This window comes from Ahaetulla prasina, chromosome 3, assembly GCF_028640845.1.
Source record: "Ahaetulla prasina isolate Xishuangbanna chromosome 3, ASM2864084v1, whole genome shotgun sequence".
Classification (NCBI taxonomy): Eukaryota; Metazoa; Chordata; class Lepidosauria; order Squamata; family Colubridae; genus Ahaetulla; species Ahaetulla prasina.
The window spans coordinates 60,719,756-60,745,957 of NC_080541.1; the positions used below are offsets into that span (position 1 = coordinate 60,719,756).

At 38.9% G+C, this 26,202-nt stretch overlaps 1 pseudogene; it reads left to right on the forward strand.

Moving 5' to 3' along the window:
* Positions 1-12,219: 12,219 nt before the first annotated feature.
* Positions 12,220-13,290, forward strand: LOC131194960 (nicotinamide phosphoribosyltransferase-like; annotated as a pseudogene).
* The last annotated feature ends 12,912 nt before the right edge of the window (positions 13,291-26,202 follow it).

Sequence of the window (26,202 nt, forward strand, 5' to 3'; positions counted from 1 at the left end):
GTTTTTGGTGCATATGCTCTCGTGTACATAAAAAGAAAAGTTATATTTGTCAAGAATCATAAGGTACAACACTTAATGATAGTCTTAGGGAACAAATAAGCAGCCAAATTATACTAGGAAACAATCAGTATAAATCATAAGGATACAGCAACAAAGTTACAGTCATGCAGTCATAAGTGGGAGGAGATGGGTGATAGGAATAATGAGAAGATTAATAGTAATAGTAATGCAGACTTAGTGAATAGTTTGACAGTGTTGAGGGAATTATTTGTTTAGCAGAGTGATGGCATTCGGGGAAAAACTGTCTTTGTGTCTAGTTGTTCTGGTGTGCAGTGCTCTATAGCATCATTTTGAGGGTAGAAGTTGAAACAATTTATGTCCAGGATGCGAGAGGTCTGTAATTATTTTCACAGCCCTCTTTTTGATAAGATAAGATAAGATAAGATAAGATAAGATAAGATAAGATAAGATAAGATAAGATAAGATAAGATAAGATAAGATAGATAAGAAAGGTAGGTAGGTAGATAATAGAATAGAATAGAATAGAATAGAATAGAATAGAATAGAATAGAATAGAATAGAATAGAATAGAATTTTTTATTGGCCAAGTGTGATTGGACACACAAGGAATTTGTCTTGGTGCATATACTCCCAGTGTACATAAAAGAAAAGATACGTTCATCAAGGTACAATACTTATAACACTTATTGATAGTCATAGGGTACAAATTTAACACTTAATGATACAACACTTAATGATAGTCATAGGGTACAAATAAGCAATCAGGAAACAATCAATATCAATATAAATCGTAAGGATACACACTTTGTCTTTGTGCATTTGCATCTTGATTTTTGATACACGTACTTAATTTTCATTTTTGAGTCCTGATGTTATGGAGCACATTTCATCTTTTTGTCCCTTTAGTATTACTCTCATGGATGCCTATAGTGTGTTCACACAATTTAAGAAAAGTCCAGAGAAAATGGATAATATAAAATTAGAATACTTTTTACAATTTTACAGAAAATGTACTTTGGGAATAACAGATCACACTGTGAATAAATTGGTTTCTCAGTTCCTTTCATTTAAATGATAATAAATCTGAGTCAAATGATCCCATGGGTTGTTTTGGCAAAATCCCTTTGAAAAAACGGGATGCTACAGATCACTCTTGATCACTATGTATCAAAAAAACAAGCTTTAGAGAGGATTGATCAGATCTCATGGCATTGCTGCGCAGATATGACTAAATGTATGGTTTCTGAATAAGATGCTATGATTGACACTTAAACAATTTTTCAGTCAAGTAGAAATATGTTTAGATTTGTCTCAATGAAAATGCATTCAGACAAAAATAACATAATCCTTTAGTGTGTGTGTGTGTGTGAACAACTTTATACATTAGAACTGGAAATATTAATGATTAATTTAGTAATCATACAACAGACTCTATAAATCCTTTTTCACATTAAATTATAACCAGATTTGGCCTTCAATCAAAGAACAGATAAGATAAAAATACTATCAGATATAGCCCATTTCTTGATTTTTTCCCTTTATTTTTTTGTTTTTAATTAAAGGCCACTGTAGGTTTTGCTGTTGTTTAGTCACTAAGTCATGTCCAACTTTTTGCAACCCCCAAGGACCATAGCACTCCATGCTCCCCTATTCTCTCCACTGTCCCCCAGAGTGTGCCCAAATTAATATTTATTGTATCAATGACACTATCTAACCACCCTCTGCCTCCCCTTCTCCTTTTGCCTTCAATCTTTGCCAACATCAGGGTCTTTTCCAATGAGTCTTCTCTTCTCATTAGGTGGCCAAAGTATTTGAGCTTCAGCATCTGTCCTTCCAAATAACAGTTAGCGTTGATTTCCTTTGCGATGGAAGGTGTCATATAATTCATAAATAAAAAGATCAGGTCCATCTTTGGTTAATTTTTTCATAGGCTTGGTTTTAAGAGAAAAGGGAGGTTGCTCACCATTTTATATATTACAATTACTTGCCATATGACTCCTTTAATGTATGGATTATGTATACCCTGTGGCACGTCATACTATATATACCAAATATTGTAACTGAAAGGGTTGCTTCTCAAGAAATTTCCAGAAAGAACAGCCTATATCTGTGCCTTCTGGAAACTGACTTGATAAATCTAAGACTTGATAGATCTCTGGTCCTTTTGAGATAATCAATTTTCTGTCCTGTTCCCGATTTTTCTCCCAATTTTCTTTTGGCCAATCCTTTATTTCTTCCAGTTTTCCCCATTGCTCTGTGAAGCATATTAATTTTTTCTTTCTTTTTCAAATTCTTCCATATGCATTAATTGATTTTCTTGATTACTGCCTGGTAATGTGTCTCCTCCACTCACCCTTGTTGTTTGATCTTGGCAGGCCATATCAAGATAGCTAATTAGTGGCATAATAGTTATTTATAAATATTAAGTCCCATTAAATAACTAAATATAACTAATTCTGAAACCAGACAAGTATCTTTTGCTGAATGGGAGGAAAATGGTGCAATTTCACTGCTGATGATTTTGGGAAAAATAGATGGACTGGCCTGAAATTGCTCTGCATAGCAGTATAAATCTCCAGAGAAACTTAAAAAGAAAATTTTAAAATAATGTAAGAAACATGTGGTTAATTCAGGCATGTGTATCATTTCTTACTAAATATCTGTATTAAAAAAAAATTCTATTCTGTTCTATTCTACAAAAGAATAAAGTAGATTATTATCATGGATTTTACACCTAGCCATGAAGACTGCTTGTTCTACTTTTTCGTCTTCTACCAGGTCCCGGATGACCACCTTAGGATAACACCTCAGCTGATAAAGGGGACGGAATCAGCTGTCTGCCGATGCCATGCGATATTTGTCACATGAACTCTTGCGCCTGCGAGGCTCCCCCGCCTCGCAGGAATGGCCCTCCACATTACCTAGGGCCGGCCTTATTGACGGGTTTTGGGACCCAGAGAGGTGGCATGCATCTAGGAAGAATCTTTGGGGTTTTTTAAAGAGGGGTGTTTTAAAGGGGGGGAGGGAAAGGACGGGCGATGGGGGTAACCCGTCGGGGAGGGGTCCAGTTCCTGCGCCTGCTCGCGGCATTATTTCAACTGGTCCGAAGGTAGTGGGGAGGGGTATGTTCCTGGTTGTGAGGGTGGTTCCATTTGTACGGTAAGTGGGAGGGACAGATATGGTGGAAGTGAGGGGCCGTATCGATCCTCGGGGGCACGTGCTCGCTGGCTAAAAGCGATCACGCGCTCCGGCCCCTCAGACTTTTCCCATTCCCCGGGTGGCCAGGATCCTCAGAGCTTGGGCCTTCAATTGATGCTGTGCAACGCACGGTCCGTGGTTAACAAAGCCCCCCTGATTTGTGATCTTATACAGGGGGGGTCTGCGGACCTTATGGGCATTACAGAGACCTGGTTGGGCATGGAAGGGGGAGTTCCCCTTGTCGAACTGTGCCCCCCGGGTTTCCGAGCATTCCATCAACCGAGGGCCCAAGGTAGGGGTGGGGGGTGGAGGTTGTTATTAGGGAAAGTCTAGAACCGAGGGAGTCCACTGTGCCTCAGATAGCCGGTTGTGAATCCCTCTTTGTGAGGCGGGGTCATAGGGGTCAGATGGGCTTGGTGATCACGTACCTGGTTCCTTGCTGCATGACTACAGCCCTGCCTGAGCTGTTGGAGGTGCTTGCTGGGGTGGCGGTTGAGACCCCCAGGCTTATGGTCATGGGGGATTTCAACTTGCCATCGACCGGCTTGTCATAGACAACGGCTCGGGAGTTCAAGGCCTCCATGACGGCCTTGGACCTGATACAAGTAGTTGATGGCCCTACTCACATTGGGGGAGGCACACTGGATTTGATTTATATCTCTGGACAGTGGTTAAATGATCTGGATTTAGGAGATTTAGCGACAGAACCTTTGTCATGGTCAGATCATTTTCTCCTTCGTCTGGACTTTCGGACCGCCACCCAACACCACAGGGAGATGGGACCAATACATTGGTTCCGTCCCAGGAGCCTGATGGACCCGGAGGGGTTCCTGACGAAGCTTGGGCTGTTCCCTGAGGATCTAGCCCACGGCACGGCTGAAGAACTACTTGCGGCCTGGGAACAGGCCGCAGCTGGGGCTTTAGACCGTGTCGTGCCTTTGTGGCCTCTGACCCGCCGTAGATCTCAACCAGCCCTTTGGTTCTCCGAGGAGCTGAGGGAGATGAAACACCGGAGAAGACGCCTAGAGAGTACCTGGAGATCCAGCCGTTCCGAAGCTGACTGGACACTAGTTAGGTCTTATAGTAAAACCTACCTAGTGGCATTGAGGGAAGCGAAGCGTTCCTACATTTCCTTCCTCATTGCGTCGGCAGATAACCGCCCAGCCACCCTGTTTCGGGTGACCCGCTCTCTCCTTCACCAGGAGGTGCAGGATGACCCCTTACAGGGCCGTGCCGAGGAGTTTAGTGGTTATCTATACGATAAAATCGTTCAGCTTCGGGATGGACTGGATCAAAATTGGGATGATCCAGGTGAGAGGTCGGAGACTCGTCTTGTTGAGATTGTTTGGGATGAATTTGACCATGTGACTCCCGAGGACATGGACAGGTTGTTGGGGAGGTTGCATGCCACCACATGTTTACTGGACCCGTGCCCCTCCTGGCTGGTGCTGGCCACACAGGAGGTGACACGAGGCTAGCTCCAGGGGATTATCAATGCTTCTCTGTTGGAAGGAGTTTTCCCTGCCGCCTTGAAAGAGGTGGTGGTGAGACCCCTCCACAAGAAGCCTTCCCTGGACCCAGCTGTTTTGGGAAATTATCGTCTGGTCTCCAACTTTTGCTTTGTGGCGAAGGTTGTAAAGAGTGTGGTGGCATGTCAATTACCCGAATACCTGGATGAAACTGTACTCTAGATGAACTCTAGACCCGTTCCAGTCCGGCTTTCGGCCCGGATATAGTACGGAGACGGCTTTGGTCACGTTGGTTGATGATCTCTGAAGGGCCAGAGACAGGGGTTGTTCCTCTGCCCTGGTCCTATTAGACCCCTCAGTGGCTTTTGATACCATCGACCATGGTATCCTGCTGCATCGGTTGGGGAGTTTGGGAGTGGGAGGCACCGTTTATCGGTGGTTCTCCTCCTATCTCTCTGACCGGTCGCAGACGGTGTTGATAGGGGGGCAGAGATCGACCGCGAGGCGCCTCACTTGTGGGGTGCCACAGGGGTCGATCCTCTCGCCTCTCCAACATCTATATGAAGCCACTGAGATCATCAGTGGCTTTGGGGTGAGGTACCAACTGTACGCTGACGATATGCAGCTGTACTTTTCCACCCCAGGCCACCCCAACGAAGCTATCGAAGTACTGTCCCGGTGCCTGGAAGCCGTACGGGTCTGGATGGAGAGAAACAGGCTCAAGCTCAATCCCTCCAAGATGGAGTGGCTGTGGATGCCGGCACCCTGGTACAGTCAGCTGCAGCCGCAGCTGACTGTTGGGGGCGAATCATTGGCCCTGATGGAAAGGGTGCGCAACTTGGGCGTTCTCCTGGATGGATGGTTGTCGTTTGAAGATCACTTGACGACCGTCTCCAGGAGAGCTTTTTATCAGGTTCGCCTGATCCGCCAGTTGCGCCCCTTCCTTGACCGGGATGCCCTATGCACGGTCACTCATGCTCTTGTTACCTCTCGCTTGGATTATTGCAATGCTCTCTACATGGGGCTCCCCTTGAAGAGCACCCGGAGGCTCCAGTTGGTTCAGAATGCAGCTGCGCGGGTGATAGAGGGAGCCGCACATGGCTCCCATGTAACACCACTCCTGCGCAGGCTGCACTGGCTACCTGTGGTCTTTCGGGTGCACTTTAAGGTTTTGGTCACTACTTTTAAAGCGCTCCATGGCTTAGGGCCAGGGTACTTATGGGACCGCCTGCTGCTACCGAATGCCTCCCACCGACCCGTACTCTTGCAGAGAGAGGGACTTCTCAGGGTGCCGTCTGCCAAGCAATGTCGGCTGGCGACCCCAGGGGAAGGTCCTTCTCTGTGGGGGCTCCCACCCTCTGGAACGAACTTCCCCTGGACTTCATCAACTGCCTGACCTTCGGACCTTCCGCCGCGAGCTGAAGACGTATCTGTTTATTCGCGCAGGACTAGCCTAGGGATTTTAAATTTTAAATAGTTTACATTTTTAATATTTTAATATTTGATACAAATTTTATGGGGTTCTTAAGGTTTAAATGTTTTAATTCGGCCATACATCTAATAAGTTTTTAATTATCGTTTTATCTGTACATTATCATTGTTTTTATCTTGGCTGTGAACCGCCCTGAGTCCTTCGGGAGAAGGGCGGTATAAAAATTTAATAAATACTAATACTAAATACTAAATTATGATTATATGACAACTTTCAGCACATCAGTCAACCATTACAGTATATAAACACTGAATAATATGATATGCAATATAAACTGAAAAATACTGTGCATTAAATACCTGGAATGTAATTGCTGTGTAGAAAATCCAGAACTAGAATAGTTTGGAATTCTTATGCTCTGCATATATTTAGAAATTCAATTAGACATCTTAAAATTTTAAGATATTAAGCCTCTGGATAGTCTTTTATCATCAAAATTGTCTTCTGCTCTTTTCTAATAATCATTTGGATTATTAGATTTTTATTAAAGTGGCTTCTGACCTTAAAGAAATGAAAATATAGGAAGATAATTAGGAAGTAAACATTAACATAATCTTCACATGATAAAATATATTCCGTTTCAACAATACTAACATGTAAAAAATGTAAAAGATGGGATCAAGAGAATGCCTTGAGTTCTAAAGGTTTATTGTAGAAATGCCCATGGAGTATACTCAAAAAGTATGTGCCTATGTATGTGTGTGTACATTTATATATGCATGCATGAATGTATCCTGCACCAAGGCAAATGCAAACATTTACAGTGTGGTTTGTAAGGGTGTGAGTGTCTCAGTGTTTATAAATATTGGACAAAGGTATAAGGGAGAAGGAAGTTATAAAACAAACACCCATATACTTTCAAGAAGCTTCTTTTTCTTCTGTTATTTTTTCTTTATACTTTCTTTTTTCTTGTTTTCTTGTTTCTTATTTATCAAGAACAACTCATATGAAGGAGAATTTAAATATTAAGCTTAACGTAAACACATTTTACAATTGCCTATCAAGATGCATTCAGCTTTAAATATACAATTTAATAATTCTTATGTTCATTAACATTTCAGAAACTATAGTTAATACTGATTTTTTTTTATTAAAAAAAAGAAAAAGGTGAAAATGTCAGCTATGAATTCACATATAAAAAGGCGTGGTACTTCAAGTGTACAATTACAGCCAGTGTCTTGAAATGTTTGACACACACGCATACACACGCACACGCACACACACACACACAATGGAATCAGGATAGATTTCCCGATTCCAAAGGAAAGCGTTTTCAGGTGGCAGACCCACGATCCCCTTCCTGATTCCAAAAATATGGTGTGCAGAGAAAAAAAAATGCATTACATTTTAGGTGGCAGATATGGCCAGGAGGAAAGAGGTGAGTCTGCTGAGAAGGAGGACAAGGTGCACGGCTCTGCAATGCATTTTCAGGCGGCATTTTTCAATGCATTTTCAGGCGGCAGCGCTGCAATCCCTCCCCAAATCCAAAACGGTTCCCGGTTCCCTGCTGCACATTGCAGGGGAACTGGCCGCCGCCTGAAATGCAGCTCTGAGAATTGCATTGGGGAATCAGGCCAATGGGCAGTAGTGGCTGGAAAGGAGGGACGTTTCACTTTAGGGGCTCCCACTTGGCTCAGCTCCTGGGCGTAGAGAGGGCTTAGGCGGTGGCGGCAGCAGTGACTCCTCACGTTGCTGGGGAGTGAAGTCATTGCGACCATTGTCTGGCCTGAGCTACCCACTGGGCAGCCAGCGGGATGACCAGCCACAAACCGTGGGATCCACCTTATTCGCCAAAGCTGCCAGGCAGATCCCACCCGCAAACTGTCCCAAAGAGGTTTGTTCCTCTTTGGGACAGGCTGTGCCCCGACCCAGATCCCCGCTGCCTGGAACTGCCTGAAAATGTCCAAAGGGTGGGGGCCAGCGGGTGGGCGGGGCTACATTCAGCATATAAGACACACCCAGATTTTCATCCTCTTTTTTGGGGTAAAAAGGTGCGTCTTATACACTTAAAAATACGGTTCTATCTTTCAAAGATCCTGGAGCACTGGGGACCTGCCAGAGAATTAGAATTAGAATTAGAATTTATTGGCCAAGTGTGATTGGACACACAAGGAATTTGTCTTGGTGCATATGCTCTCAGTGTACATAAAAGAAAAGATAGTGTTGTGTCATCAAGGTACAACATTTACAACACAATTGATGATCAATATATCAATATAAATCATAAGGATTGCCAGCAACAAGTTATAGTCATACAGTCATAAGTGGAAAGAGATGGGTGATGGGAACTATGAAACGATTAATAGAAGTGCAGATTCAGTAAATAGTCTGACAGTGTTGATGGAATTATTTGTTTAGCAGAGTGATGGCCCTCGGGAAAAACTGTTCTTGTGTCTAGTAGTTCTGGTGTGCAGTGCTCTATAGCGTTGTTTTGAGGGTAGGAGTTGAAACAGTTTATGTCCAGGATGTGAGGGATCTGCAAATATTTTCACGGCCCTCTTCTTGATTCGTGCAGTATACAGGTCCTCAATGGAAGGCAGGTTGGTAGCAATTATTTTTTCTGCAGTTCTAATTATCCTCTGAAGTCTGTGTTTTTCTTGTTGGGTTGCAGAACCGAACCAGATAGTTATAGAGGTGCAAATGACAGACTCAATAATTCCTCTGTAGGACTGGAAAAGAGCTGATGTAGGTCCCATATTCAAAAAAGGGGAAAAAAATAGATCCAGGAAACTACAGACCCATCATCCTGACCACAATGCCAGGGATGATTCTGGAAAAGATAATCAAGCAATGAATCAGCGAACACCTAGAAGCAAACAAAGTAATAACCAAAAGCCAACATGGTTTGTCAAAAACATATCATGCCAGACTAATCTTATTGCATTCTTTGACAAAGTGACAAAACTAGTGGACCAGAGGAATACTGTTGATATAATTTACTTGGACTTCGGTAAGGCATTTGACAAGGTAGACCATAACCTACTACTTAATAAAATAGAAAAATGTGGGTTATACACCACCAGATGGATTCGTAACTGGCTGACTAACCGCATTTGATGTGTAGTCCTCAATAGAACTGCATCTACATGGAGGAAGGTGCTGTGTCTTGCCCGCCCTCAGAGCAGCCTTCTTACCTGCTCCCGAACACTGAGGAATGTATGCCTCCCGGCCCAAGTCCTGGCTCCATGCCCACACAAACTGCAGAAGAAGGAGCATCTCCCGGCCCCAGCCCTGACTCCATGCCCAGGCAAACGGAGCAGCTAGACCCCTCCCCCTCCTCCACAGCATGTGAGCCTGAGGAGGGTTTATTCCCAACAGCTGCTGATTGGTGTGACCCTCGCATCAGAAGGCTGGATAGGCGGAGGCAACAGAAGGAAGGAGGCAGGCCTTAATGAGTGCTGAGTCATGGAGCCACACCCCATGGCCTATATAAAGGATCTGCTTTCTGGCAGTCTCTGAGTCAGGCAAAAGTCGAACTTATCTTGCTGAAGTCACTTACTGGTCTCCTGCCTGCTCTGAGGACTTTGCTAGGACTTTGGGCAGAGCTGCAGAGGCAAGCCTGATTCGGATTTCCCTGACCCGGCTGTCAGCGGAGGAGTGGGACACGACAGAAGGTATGCAGTAGAGTACCATAGGGCTTTTTTTTAGGCCCAGTATTCTTCAATATATTCATCAATAATTTGGACAAGAGGATAGATGGGGAACTCATCAAATTTGCAGACAACACCAAGCTAGCAGGAATAGCCAACACTCTGGAAGATATGCTTAAGATAAGAAGGTTATTGACAAACTTGAATATTAGGTGCTATCTAACAAAATGAAATTCAATGGTGAAAAAAGTAAGGTACTACATTTAGGCAAGAAAAACAAAATGCACAGGTACAGTATATATGGTACCTTGCTCAATAGTGGTGACTGACAGGGATCTTAGAGTCCTAGCAAACAATCACTTAAATATGAGCCAGCAGTGTGGTGCAGCTGCAAAAAAAGCCAGCACAGTTCAAGGCTCATAAACAGAGAGATAAATCAAGATCACATGAAGTGTTAATACCACTTTATAATGCCTTGGTAAGGCCACACTTGGAATACTGCATCCAATTTTGGTCGCCACAATGTAAAAAAGATGTTGAAACTCTAGAAAGAGTGCAGAGAAGGGCAAAAAAGATGATATGGGGACTCAAGGATAAAATATATAAAGAATGGTTGCTGGAAACGGATATGTCTAGTGTTATGAAAAGAAGAATTAGGGGTGACATGATAGCGGTGTTCCGATATCTCAGGGGTTGCCACAAAGAAGAGGCAGTCAAACTATGACCTGAAGGTAGAACAAGAAGCAATGGGTAGAAACTAATCAAGGAAAGAAGCAGCTTAGAACTAAGGAGAAATTTCCTGACAGTTAGTACAATTAATCAGTGGAGCAACTTGCCTCCAGAAGTTGTAAATATTCCAACACAGGAAATTTTTAAGAAGAGATTAGATAGAATAGAATAGAATAGAATAGAATAGAATAGAATAGAATTGAATTGAATTGAATTGAATAGAATTGAATTTATTGGCCAAGTGTGATTGGACACACAAGGAATTTGTCTTGGTGCATATATCTCAGTGTACATAAACGAAAAAATACCTTCATCAAGGTACAACATTTACAACATAAATGATGGTCATTGGGTACAATTTAACCCTTAATGAAAGCAACAAAAAGTTACAGTCATACAGTCATAAGTGGAAAGAGATTGGTGATAGAAACAATGAGAAGATTAATAGTAGTGTAGATTTAGTAAATAGTTTGACAGTATTGAGGGAATTATTTCTTTAGCAGAGCGATGGCCTTCGGGAAAAAACTGTTCTTGTGTCTAGTTGTTCTGGTGTGCAGTGCTCTATAGCGTTGTTTTGATGGTAGGAGTTGAAACAGTTTATGTCCAGGATGTGAGGGATCAGTAAATATTCTATTCTATTTATTTATCAGTAAATATTCTATTCTATTCTATTCTATTCTATTCTATCTGTAAGAGACTTCCAGTCACCAATAAATGTAAATGTAAATTTATTAACTAACTTCCAAAGCAGTCCAAAATGTAACAATATTCTAAGCTGCCCTATTGGTCACTAGAGAATTAAAGGAATTAACCAATAAGAGAATAGTGGCCCCAATGGTGCTTTTTTAAAAAAGAAACTTCTTCAGTTCTTGGATGAGAAGCAAAACATCTTCAAGAAAAAAAAAAACAAAGTCCAGTTGCCTTTTGAAAAAGTACTTTTGGGAAAACCATGACCTGGATGCCTGAGAATCTCCATAGTAAAGAGAGTAGTGGCATATCAGCACAACTGGATATAAAGTGAATTGTGGCTTCTCCTGAATCATTTTTTTAAAAAACTCAATTCCATTCTTTTTCAACATAAGAACTTATGAATATAGAATCCAAGCACGTTGCCATGAAACAGAGTCAGAAATGATACCCTCCATCCTCGCCAATGCTCTTGTGCCTACCCTAGCTCCTGCCAGCATCAAAAATGCCACACTTGAATTCAAAAACTTGATGACAATCCACCTGATATGCACGGTTTATTGCTATTTTGAACGTTGTGAATAGAAGATGGAAAACTCCAAATAATGGAAAGGAAAATATTAGGAGTTTTTTAAATGGGCTGCAGTACACACTAAATAAATACTGTCAGCATTCCAGAAAACCTCCCAACTCCAAGTAAAAACTCCAAAGCAAGCATCTTTTAAAGTTCTATTTACTAAGATAGGTAAACTGGCACATCTGAGAAAACCCAAATCTGAGAGGTCCAGGTTTTCCCTCAGTAAATCAAAACCCCCAAAACTGTCCCCCCACTCCTCAGTCGATCACATACTCCAATCACCATCTGTCCCCTCTAGAGACAGCATTCCGACCACTCCTTCTCCAGATGCAGGATCGGCCTGACCTTGACTGACAGGAAGAATACTATTAAGTCTAAAGACAACCCCTCTACTAAATCCCCCGTCCTACTTTCCCACACATGAGAAAGTAGCAGCACGGAAGCTTCCAGCCTAATATGGCTTCCAAAGCTGACAAATACTTAAAAGGCAAAGTGGTAACCAAAGGAAAAAAAACACAAGCAGCCAAAGACCAATGCAAAAACATTTTCAAGATGATTTCTTGAATGAAGCAGAATGGAACTACATTTTTGAGACGTATGATGGGGGTCTTCCTATAGAAATAAAGACTGTTCCTGAGGAGTTTTCCATTCTAAGAGCAGATATGCTTTTCACTATTAAATACACTGATCCATACTGTCCTACACCCTTGATTAAGGCTATTCTTGTTCCATCATGATATCCAATCACAGTAGCTACAAACTCTAGAGAACAAAAGAAGAAATTGGCAAAATACCTGAAAGAATCCTTAGGCAGTTTAGAATGATTTAGATATTGTACAGACCATGACTTGAGTTACACAGAGAAGTCATTTCACAAGAGACTGCAGGAGTAGGAACTTTTACAGAATTAGTTAACATCAAAGGAATGGATATGATAGCAGGAATTTTTTTAATTAGGGAATATTATGGAACAAAACATTCTGTTCCAGGCTACTCTCTTCCTGGCAGAACACAGTACCACAACAGTTTGGGAAAAGACCATGAGAAAGATATTTAAATATGTAATGTGACATATTTTCTTTAGTATCTGTATCTGAGGTCAGTGACGGTTATGATATTTGAATGCTTGTGAAAAAAATATGTGACGAAGTTTTAAGGCATTTAATTGAACTGTATAAAAAGAGCAGAAAGTTCATTCATTATTCGATCAGGTTCAGGATTCAGATCCTCTCAATATTTGAATATTTGAAGGGTTTGAATATTTTAGGAAAGAAGTTCCATATTATAGAAAATGAAAAAGTTTATAAAAGGTGGCATTCTTAACTCAGAATTATTCAAGGAGCTGGAATAGATATCAATAATTGCAAGAAATTATGAATTATGAATAACAAATAGCAAGATAGGGAATGAAATAACAAAATGGAATATTGAAAACACTGTTTTTCGGTCAGGGGGTGCTGTTTGGAGAAATTAACCAGAGAGCTCTTGAGCCACTGCTTCAAATTAAAATTCAGCTCTGTGCAATGAGTGGTGCAGTGGATCAGTGACTTAATGATGTTGGAGAATATCCGGCAGTTTGAATCCTACCTACCATGTGATGGAATGAACTCCCGCCACTTGTGTAAGTTCATGCCAACTTAGCAGTGTTTCGCCATATGCTTCGCACTGCAGTATGAAGTCATGCTAGCCACATGACCATGGCAACGTCTTCACTGGCTCAATGGCTTAAAGAAACAGAGATGAGCGTTGCCCCTTAAAGTTGGCTATGACTAGCGGACTAAAACCCATAGGGACTCTTACCTTTCATGGCCAATGGCTTTAGGAGAAATGTCTTAAAAGAGCCTTAGCTAATTCTAAAGGAAATTAGTCTTTACATAGAACTCCAAATAGAGACTTTGTTATCCTAGAATAAAATGAAGGACTCTAAAAGCATATAGCAAAATTTCCTTCATACCATGTTTCAGAATCAAATTGTAATTTTTATTTATTTATTAAATTTGTTTGCCATCTATCTCACTAAAAGGCATATTTGTTTGATAAGGAGAAAATCCCAAGATTAGTCAAGACGAGTGAACTGTCCGTGACATTTCACTAAAGTTTCATGCCATGTTTACATATGTACAATCAATTATCAACCAATAATGATTTATGATAATTATCTGTGTAATTGCCACATTCTAGCCAAATTATTTGTTAGTTTATCAGTGCCCTATTTTTTAAATTATTTTGGCCAGACTTAAATCAGTTAAAATTTTATAGCTGAAAACATGGCCAATGTGTTCTTAGAGGTCCTTGACTACTAGTGATTCAATTTGGTATGGATCTTGGTGACCGAGAGGGAAATATCTGGTAGATAGCTAGGTTGTTGTTGTTAGTTGCGAAGTCATGTCCGACCCATCACGACCCCATGGACAACATTCCTCCAGGCCTTCCTGTCCTCTACCATCCTCTGGAGTCCATTTAAACTCATGCCTACTGCTTCAGTGACTCCATCCAACCACCTCGTTCTCTGTCATCCCGTTCTTCTTTTGCCCTCAATCTTTCCCAGCATTAGGCTCTTCTCCAGTGAGTCCTTCTTTCTCATTAGGTGGCCAAAGTATTTCAGTTTCATCTTCAGGATCTGACCTTCTAAAGAGCAGTCAGGGTTGATCTCCTCTAGAACTGACTTGTTTGTTCGCCTTGCAGTCCAAGGGACTCGCAGGAGTCTTCTCCAGCACCTAGGAGAAGCTAGCTAGCATAGCTAGGTAGGTGGATGCATAAAGTATCATCATTTCATACTTATATTTTATACATTTTTATAAAATATTTATGGTTATGGAAAATGCATTTAAGTTTTAATAATTATGTATTTCCAACTTTATATGACTTTATGAGCACTAACTTTCAAGGAAAAATGGCCTAAGTTTTAGTGTGGAAATATATTGAGTAAGTTCTTGGTACTATACTATATTTAAAAATTATGCATTAGTTTTCATTTTTAATTAAATTCAGAAAACTTAAATAGAAAGGAAAAAATCAATACAGTTATCAACATTAATTATGCTGTATATCACAAGCCAATTAGCTTAAATTGACCCAATATATATCATATACATTAAAAGGAGCAAAAGGGGAAATGGAAGAAAAAATATGATGGAGATAAAGGATAATCAAAGGATCAATTTTCAAATTGTTTCAAAGATCCCTTTGTTTGTTACCTTTCTTTGTCAAAAAAAGAGTCCATTCACAAGTTAGCAAAATACATACATTTTATATAATATGTAGTTTTAGGAAAGAAAAATCAGCTACCAGTGGTTGAAAAAAAAGAGCAGATGTGGATTTTAAAAGAATAATAGCACAAAGCAAGTTGATTTGTTGGACCATTTCTTCACAATTCTTTTTCTGTGAATACTTTTGGCAGTAAAACAATAAATACCGTAATGTTTCAAAAGAGGCAAATTCAGCCTTATCGCAAGATTGGAAATATCTCCAGTAAAATCAAATATATCAGTTTTCATTAGCAATTTAGGAAACTGATCAAGGTCAGTCTAATAATAATAATTTAAAAACATGTCTATTTGTTCAGATATTTAATCCCAGAAGAAAAGATTGACATACAAAAATGAAAGGTACATAGATAATGCCCACAGATCTGATTATAATTACCTGGATGACTTGGATAATGATAAATCTGTCTTGTTTCAGACACAATCCATTAAGATTCATTAATCTGTGTACTGTAACTTGTACTGATAGGTTAAGAGTAATAAGTGGGACAAAATCTTACAATATATATTGCTCCTAATTCAAAGTTCAGCCAACCATTTTTCAGAATACTTTATTTCTTTTTCCTTATTATCAGTGCTTTGTTGTCTGGTGTAATAAAGCAATGATCTTGTCAAGACATAAATGAATTTATCCTTAAGGTTGGCACAGAAACAAGGTCATATTGAAAAAAAAGTGAATTAAGCTCTAGCCCATTGCTAAACTGGTAAAATAACATTTGTCATACAGCACCCATCCTAAGGAGATAGACTACTAATCAGAAACAAAAGCAAAATCAATTCCAAGAATTGATTCCAAGGAAATGTTCATAAGGAAGAATCTATTGAGTCAACATTTTTTTTGTGTGGGACTTCTGTTGTTAAGATGATTGAAGTCTGAGAACATATGGTAGCCCTACTGTAAAATGATCATGGTAAAAATCCTAAGCATACAGTCAGCATAGCCCAGCATCCCTTGAGAATTCTAGGTAGAAAGGAATTGGAAAGTGCTACTTCTGATACAAGAAAATAACACGCATTGTCCCACAAAATAGTCCCTCTCTTACTGTACTTTCTCTTTTGCATTCTGAAGTTTTCTGTGGCAGCTCAGTTTCAATTGTGATGCTCTACCTAGTGCATCTAGTCAGATTCTCCCTCTTTCATTCTCCCCAAGCATTATATCTGGACTTAGTTATGAAAGGATCCTGATGAGCACTGTATTATGATTTCTCTATGCAAATACAAAAGAGTTATACTTCCAGTTCCCTCTATCTTCCAATTTTTCCTCTACTCTATTCAATTATTTAGGTCTAAGTCCTACATCTCTGGCTCTTGGTAATCTATATTTTTGTGCCCAGCCTATGTCACAATGATCCTTTACTGTGTCATTTCTCCAAATGTCTTAACACCTAATAGTCTGCCACTATGTTGCAACCACTTTGAATCCTTATTGTGATAAGGATTGTATCTCCTCTTTTAGATGGATGGTGCTGTTTTTGTGATATAAGTATGAACAAGTGAATCTGCTGTTAGTAAATATGATTAAGGACACACAAATAAATTCTGCAAGAAGATTCTATCTAATCAAGCTAAACAATCAAGCTTTTGAAATCAACCTACAAAACATAACATTCTGAACCATGTTCAGATAGAGAAGGGTGAGGAGCATCTTGATGTTCTCAGAAGTAAATCTTTCAAGCTGGAAAGGGTTCAAGGTGTTTCAGACAACACTGCAGCATGGCAGACCATTCCCAGAACATATTAAACTCTTTCTAGCTTGAAGAATTTATTTCTAGGAACCACTGATAGCACATTCTGAGGGTAGATGGAACATTTCAGAGTTCTTCAGAGCAGTCTGGTCCCAGATTGTTGAATGTGGCATAACGTAAGAATTAACCAGAAAGAACTAAGGTGGTATTTATCACATTTTTACCCAAGGAGAAAGAGATCAAGAAACACTCAGATTTATGTATACAATCTGTAACAAATATCAAATACTTCTCTCATTAGAGTTAATTTTGTGTTAGCTGAAATGCTTCTTCACTTCTCTGTGAAGTTTCCTTCAGACTTCTAGCAATTTCTGAGTTATGTATAGTTTTGAATTTTGTACAATTGTTTAGAATGAGCATCTTTATGGTGCACATAGCCTATAAAATATAAGAGTTGTCCAGCATTTAGAGAAAGAATGTGCGTAACTAAGTGAGCAATCTCACCTGAGGCTTTTTACCTGCTTTCATCATTTGCTTCTGCTGCTACACTCCCTTTCATCCCTCCTCTTGATCCTTTCTCTTTCTTTCTCTTTCATCCTTGTTTGTTTCTGGAGCATTTTATTTCCCAGTCACCCATATTAGCTTTGATGCTGCCACTTTCTCACCAATTGATCTTCGTATAGCCTCTGTTCCTAGTCTTCCCTAATTCAAATCTCCAGTATAAAGTGCTGGCATTTACTTCAAGTCAAGCCATTTCTTGATGATGTTAACACATTGTAGCACACAGTCTCTTTTAAGCGGCTCAAATCACATTGAAACAAAGCACTAGTTTTAATGAATTCTGGAAAGTGTGGAAGATTCAATCAGAAGAATATGACTACGACTTCTAATACTATGCTTGAGGTTTAGCAATATTTCTGGAATGTGACCCATAGATATTCTATGTAATGTGAAATTTCACCCTGTTTATGTAACCTTTGGCAAATTTTGAAAAAGCCTGTTTGGAATGGTTTTTTGAGATAAACCATTTTTATTTAAAATATTTCTACTGTGCTTTTCTGCTTTTTAAGTATCAAAAGATTATTTGCTCACCATTAAATAAGCATTGAGAATCCATATATTAATAATTGCTGCATTTTATCCCAGTTGCAATGTACAGCTGTGAAGGCTGGACCATAAGAAAGGCTGAACGCCAAAGAATTGAGGCCTTCGAACTCTGGTGCTGGAGAAGACTCCTGTGAGTCCCTTGGACTGCAAGATGAACAAACAAGTCAGTCCTAGAGGAGATCAACTCTGACTGCTCTTTAGAAGGCCATATCCTGAAGATGAAACTCAAATACTTCGACCACCTAATGAGAAAGAAGGACTCACTGGAGAAGAGCCTAATGCTGGGAAAGATTGAGGGCAAAAAAGAGGACGCAGAGAACGAGGTGGCTGGATGGAGTCACTGAAGCAGTAGGCATGAGTTTAAATGGACTCCAGAGGATGATAGAGGACAGGAAGGCCTGGAGGAACGTTGTCCATGGGGTCATGATGGGTCGGACACGACTTTGCAACTAACAACAATAAAAATACCTTCATTTTTAAACCAAACTTTAATGAAGGACATTGGGGAGGGGTTGTTTGTTATTGATGTTATGCTTAAATTTGATTAATTTTCTCACATAAACAGAAAGTCTCATGTGTTTTCTATATGCATCTATATATCCTGATAATGATGCCATTCTGTACTTGGATGCTTTCTCACCTAAGGAATATGAAGTATTAATAAAAATACACACCACCTGCAAAACTCAAAACAATAAATCAGACTCATAGCCTTCTGCTTCACTGTCTTTAGCAAGAGGTTTCTGAGGCTTAATCTTAAAATTGGATGGGACAATGGTGTGTGTTCTGCTACAAGGGAATATTTGGGAGATTCTCTCAATCACACTAGCTGCCAATTTATGCTGCTCCCTATTGTTCACATCTGTGCTCTTCTTCATCTTTATTCTGTGTCTACATTCTCAGTTCATTAGTCTATCTACTGTAGTTTTTATCACTTATTTTCTGTTTTGGTTTTGTCTTCAGTCTGTGCATTAGCCTGTTTTTAATTTTGCCTTTCTCTTACCTTCGTCCTTGATACATTAAATCACTTTATTTGTAAATGCCATAATAAACATAAATCATAATAAAGGTAGATCATTCCCAGGGGTAGACATAATTAAATTATCACACAAGGAATAGAACTGTGAAGTGGTTTTACATATTTATCTCTGACATTTCAGTTACAAAGCATGTCTTATAAGCTACAGTTTCAGACAGCGCAAGCTGGATTTTTATAAACTGCAGCATCAGTTGGTGGGAAAATGCTCTTTAAGAGTTAAAGAAAGATTTGTAATGTTACTTTATGTTCTTCTCCCAGATTCATCTTGTGCTAAGAAGGGAGACACTTTCTAAAAGCCTATGACTTTCCAGGAGCTTCCACTATATGGGAAATATTAAAGTTAATTATAATGTATAAATGTAGCTTATATTATTAATTATAGATATTTATATTTAATTTATTTGAAGTTAATCACATTAATTATGTTTTTGTGCTAATTCTATTCATCTGTTGAGGATCCTAGTCTTTTAGCCATATAATCTTTCAAGGTATTCAAATTCCACTGTGTTTTTCTTTCTTTCTTCCTTCCTTTATTGTAAAATGGCTGAATATGGTTTAGTTTAATTTGCTGCTGAAGAATTTTATATTTAGTTTTTCTCAAGTTTTTTTTCCTTTTTATCTTGCAAAAACATGGAACATGATAAATGTAAAAAATTCTTACATTTTAATATTCAAAGTATTAAAGTATGTCATAACATTGTAACATTTAGCTACAAAAATATACCAATCAAATCACACACTGTTTTCTTTCATTAACTTCTCTCTGGAGTTAGATTATATATAAACACTTGTAAATAAATTAAAGAAATAGAAAAAAAGCTACTTCTGGGATCAATCATGTCCCTTGGATCAGAAATAAATAGAGCTCCAAAGAAATTCTGCAGGTGATAAATCCCAAGCCCTCTATATCTCCTTTTACACTTTTTTGACCTGAAAATTGGTTTCCTCCTATTTATTCCCACACCGATTTCAGATTTGAAGGCAACTGAGGAATATAATTTTAAGATTTCATGAATTTTATTGAAAGCTTTAGAAAAAAAATGGAAAAATGAATTTGACCTTTTCCCCCCATCAGCTGAATTTTCAATATATGGACAGCCGACTTTTTGAGACTCTCTGTGCAGAAAAGATAAAATACATTGTTTATACTATAAAAATACTACAATGCGAGAGCTGCATTTCTCTCTTGTCCAATGGTGAAATGCAAGAATATTCTTCTCATTTACACTTTAAATTGCTTGCTATGTTTAAATAACTTTTCAATGCATATATCACTTCAATTCCTATCACTGAATTATAGTTTAGTTTCATAAATAGATAAATATTGATATTAAAATAATATCTGGCACACTTGCTATCTGGTGTGTTCTAGTTACTATTAACCGAAAAGATTAGCATATTTGAAAGAGTCCTATTCATTTTAGATAAGGGGCTGACAACTTAGGAAGATTAGGAAATTTTGAACTTTTTAATAATGCAACAGTGATCAGGCTATAAGTATTTCACTGAAAGGTAGGAAAGACTTTGAAAAAATATATCGACATAACTTCTTATTGTTCCCAGATTTTCTTTTCCTCATAGTTTTTTAAACGGCTTTTAAATTTTTCTTTTCCAGTGATACAAATGAAAAAAAAAAAGAGGTATTATCTAGCTGATTTTTATTAAACATACTTGAGTTTTTCTTCTTGTTTCATATTTCTGTTTGGAAGCTTTACTGTGTTCCATAATCAGAATAGGAAGATTACAGCTAAGATATATTGTACTCCAACTTGCAAATGGAATTTAAGAGTAAACTTGATTATTCCTTACCAAAATAATAAATAGCTTGGGACTTTTTCTCGGTATATCGTAACTTAAATATGAAATTGGTAGCCTATTTGTAAGCATCTCACAAGTGTCTCACTTAAATTGCATATATACAATAAAATTAATACACAAAAAATAAACATTTGGCCATGGGTAAGCTATATGTGGCATTCCTCTATAAATTCTTGAAATGTATTTCAACAGGTTTCACGTACCTTGCTAAGTGATACCTTTGTAATCTCCTGATTGGACCAATGCAACGTCGTCTAATAGGACTAAACCCCATCTGGAAACTTTAGCTGGTCCAGAATGCAGTGGCACACATACTTAAGGCTGCACCTCATTATAGCCCAAGTGACACTACATCAGTGGTGGGTTGCTACCAGGGGTGAAATCCAGCAGGTTCTGAAGGTTCTGGAGAACCAGTAGTGGAAATTTTGAGCAGTTCGTAGAACCGGCAAATATACCTCTGGCTGGCCCCAGAATGGGGTGAGAATGAAGATTTTTCAATATCTTTTCCCCAGAAATGGGGAAGAAATGGGGATTTTTGGAGTATCCTTCCCCTGGAATGGGGAGGTAATGGAGATTTTGCAGTATCCTTCCCCTGGAGTGGGGTGGAAATGGAGATTTTGCAGTAACCTTCCCTTGCCATACCCACCAAGCCACACTCACTAAGACACACCACACCCACCAAGCCACGCCCACAGAAACACTAGTAAAAAAAATGGATTTCACCACTGGTTGCTATGGTTCACCTGGATCAGGCAAACCAGTAGCAGCAGTGGCAGGAGCCTCTGCCCACCCGCCCGGATGCTTCTGCCCATGTGCAGAAACGTCACACACAAGTGCACAAGCGAACTGGTAGCAAACTAAACTCACTACTACACTACACTGCAAGCTGCACTGGCTTCCAATAAGCTTCTGGGCATGATTTAAGATGCTAGTTATCACTTTTAAAGTCCAAGATGGTACAAGACCAGGTTATTTCCAGCATTGCTTTTTCCCAAGAAAACCTGGCTGCTCCACATTCTCTTACAGAAAGGCATGTTCCAGGTTCCCTCTAAATTTTGCCATGCAATAGGATCAGGAAGTGTATCTTTTTGTGATCTGAATTATTTTGCTCCTGAATATACAAATGCCAGCTCCACTTGTCTTTACAAAATCTGTTACAATTTAGCCTTTTCCTAAGGCATCCAGTAGAATGATTGCAATTTTACATTTTATATATTGGATGGTTGTTATTTTTAAATGTTGGTATGATTATTTTTTCTGTTTATTGCTTATTTTTGTTGTACTCTGCTCAGGGTCATATTGTTTGAATTGGGTAGCCCTGTAAATCCATTAAATAAATAAACAAACAAATAAATCTATACATATTCTCAGCTCAAAATAAATTACAGCCTTTGGATACCTTGGAGATTGTGCAGAGAAAGCAAATATTGACAATATAGTAACTCCCAAAGGTACCGTGGATTTTCTGTGTATAATATCTCTGCAAAGCATTTCAAATTGTCTTTCAGTAAAGAAATAGAAAAACTAAAATTAAAAATATAACTACAAAGATTTAATATTAAATAACAATTCCTACAAATAATTAATAAACAAACATGTACTAAAAGCAATCACAATAGCCAGAAGCAGTTAAAAGAAATAAAAAAATAAAGTGCTTTAAAAAAAACACCTGCAAAATGTATCTTCACCTGTTGTCTAAATGGCTTCAGCTTGATAATAATCTCAATCAAACTGATAACACATCCTTCCCAGAAAAAAAAAACTAAAAGCAATTTGGGACTATAATAGCTAAATAATTGGAATATATGTGAATATCATCTAGTTCAGCCTACAGGTGTCAATCTCTTCACTACCAAAATCTCTACTATTAATCATGTTTTCTAATTGAATTCAAAGCATAGTTTTCTGACTGACATGACTCACTCAGAATTAGCAACCATTGGAGGAATGTACATTTTTTTGAAAAAACTTGTAGTTTGTGAGAGGCACATTGAGCACTGAGAATGATAAATTAGCAGTTTTCGGAATATGTTCCCAGGTTTTTTGGCTTCTGTTATGAAACTATATTGATTTGTAATATACTATTCCACAGAGAATATTTGGGACAAACCACGGACAACCGAGAGAACAAATAAATAGATCGTTGAACAAATCAGCTCACGATTCTCACTTGAGGTACAAATGATCAGACTCAAATTACCCTACTTGAGACACATTATGTGAAGACACAGTTCTCTGGAGAGGACTCTGAAGCTGGGGAAAGTGGAAGGAAAGAAGAGGACAACCACAGAGAGTTGGATAAACTCATGGTGGCAAGGTGGCATGCTGGAAGGGTCAGATTAAGCACTGACCATCATGGGGAAAAATCTATGTATGTGGTTGCTAGGAGTTGAAAATGACTTGACAGCATATAATCGATAAATCAATGCAGCACAGAAAGATAGGTGTTGGATTAGGTTATTAGAAACTGGGGGGGAAAACTGTAGATTAGGAGAGGTTTGTTTGTTTGCTTTTGCAGGTTTTGTTCTTCAGGCTATTGTACCAACTGTAACATAGTTGTTACAGAGTCTTAATATAGACACTATTAGGAGAGAAATTTACAATTATGGCTAAATTTGAAGTGGGGTATGTAACATTCATATATTTCTTACCAGTATGAATCCTGACTCGTTAATCTTTTATTTCATTTTGTTCCTCATTTTGTTTTAATTTTTTTAATAACAGAATAATGTTTGGAATCTGTTACAAACTTTCTTATCTTTTGCATTCATCTCATATCAATTTTTTGAAATCTCCCCTCCTCCAGTTCATGGCCTAAGATTATAACTAGACGCTTAACACAAAGCACAATAATTTTACACAATAATAGTTAATTAGACTAAAAGATACCAAATATAGAAGAAAACAAAAGGAATGGTTATCATTAATACCAAGGATCATACAGCTGTAAAACTTGGGGTGGGGATAATTTTAAGACTGCAAAGTTAAATGTACTTTCCTGTTTTTTTATACATATTTATGCACGTGTGCATACAAACATACATACACATAAACATGTATATACACATATTTACCTCTCTATGTATGTTGCTCTTTGACAATTGCGTGCTACCTATGCATTTATAATGAGAAAGAATAAACGCAATATAGGGAACTGAATTCCTGTATTTTCACAATAATGTCACATGCTCCTATGAGACTTTGTATCCTGCTAGATTATCCAGCATAATCTGGATATTATGCTGTGCAATGTCAAAACATGATTGGTGACTTGTGATATCTCAGAACTGATTGAATATAAAAACCTAAAAAATCTGTATCTATCAGAAACTTTAGAAGGAATCCCACATCAGGAAATTTCTTAGTTCTAACATAACATAATAACATAACATAATAACAGAGTTGGAAGGGACCTTGGAGGTCTTCTAGTCCAACCCCCTGCCAAGGCAGGAACCCTACACCATTTCAGACAAATGGCTATCCAACATTTTCTTAAAAATTTCCAGTGTTGGAGCATTCACAACTTCTGAAGGCAAGCAATTCCAATTATTGATTGTTCTCACTGTCAGGAAATTTCTCCTTAGTTCTAAGTTGCTTCTCTCCTTGATTAGTGTCCACCCATTGCTTCTTGTTCTACCCTCACGTACTTTGGAGAATAGTTTGACTCCCTCTTCTTTGTAGCAACCCCTGAGATATTGGAACACTGTTATCATGTCTCCCCTAGTCCTTCTTTTCATTAAACTAGACATACCGAGTTCCTGCAATCGTTCTTCATATGTTTTAGCCTCCAGTCCCCTAATCATCTTTGTTGCTCTTCTCTGCACTCTTTCTAGAGTCTCAACATCTTTTTTACATCGTGGCGACCAAAACTGGATGCAATATTCCAAGTGTGGCCTTACCAAGGCATTATAAAGTGGTATTAACACTTCACGTGATCTGATTTTATCCCTCTGTTTATGCAGCCCAGAACTGTGTTGGCTTTTGGCAGCTGCTGCACACTGCTGGCTCATATCTACATGGTTGTCCACTAGGACTCCAAGATCCCTCTCACAGGTACTACTATTGAGCAAGGTACCACATATACGATACCTGTGCATTTTGGGTTTTTTTGCCTAAATGTAGAACTTTACTTTTTTCACTGTTGAATTTCATTTTGTTAGTTAGCGCCCAATGTTCAAGTCTGTCAAGATCCTTCTGTATCTTGAGCCTATCTTCTGGAGTGTTGGCTATTCCTGCCAGCTTGGTGTCATCTGCAAATTTGATGAGTTCCCCATCTATCCCCTTGTATAAGTCATTGATGAAGATGTTGAAGAGTACTGGGCCTAAAACAGAGCCTTGGGCTACTCCACTAGGTTGGATCGCTCTTTGAAGACTGCTATCATGTCACCCCTAGTCCTTCTTTTCATTGGACTAGACATATCTAGTTCCTGCGATCATTCTTCATGTTTTAACCTTTGGTCCCTAATCACATTTGTTGTTCTTTGCACTCTTTTTAGAGTTTCAACATATATTTTTTTGTATTCTGGTGATTAAACTGGATATACTAGTCCATGTGTGGTCTTACCAAGGCATTATCAAGTGGTACTAACACTTCATATGATCTAGATTTTATCCTCTGTCATCCATTTAGATACTCAATCATCCAGGCCATGGTTGTCCCAAAGGTTCTATCCGTCGGTTTTAATGCAGTCAAGAACCAGCTGTTTTGGGCTTCTGGGTGACGCCACCTTTCTCGCTGGGTGCTAATTTATGGCACTCCGCATTGAATATGGTAAAAGCCGGACATAACAACTGATCCCGGCTTAATTTCTCTCTCTGGTTGAAAGAGAGAGAAAGAGCAAGGGGGGGAACTGTGGTAGATTCCCCTAGGGGCTTTGTTTTTGTAATGCAAAGTCCTGAAAGGTCGAATCCCCTTACCCCTCCCCCAACCTCCAGTATTCACTGTGCTCCTGAAAAAGCAGGAAAAGAGGAAGGTGTCCACTTCTGCTAGCAATTGATTTCTTTTTGTGGTTACTAAAAGCAGGCGGAACAAGCGTGAGTGAACAATTATTGGTTTGCAAGTAGTTTTGATTTTCTGACTTCTACCTTTTTTTAAAAAAAAAAGAGAAATTTCTGCCCCCCCTTCAGTTTCGTTTTAGAGAAACTGAAAGCAGAGCGATACATCAAAGGGAGCTTTGCTGTTGAATCGAAACTGAATGGAGATTTTATCTTATTGTGTTTGACTGTGGACTGTTGGATTATATTACGTTGTTTAAGTACTTTACAAGGGGATTTTCAGCAGGAACTTTGTCATGGAGGTTCTTTCAGAAGAATGGATTTGTGACTTTATACAGGACTACACAGAAAGTATGTATTTAATTATTCAAAAATACGAATTGATAAAAAATGGGGACGTTTTGGATGAGAGCTTGGAGCAAATTAACCAGTGCAACCATTCGGAAAATGGAATGCAGGAGATACAAATAAAAGTGGATAAATATGAAGAATTGATCGTGAAGAAACAAGGTGATGTAAAGAAGTTTTC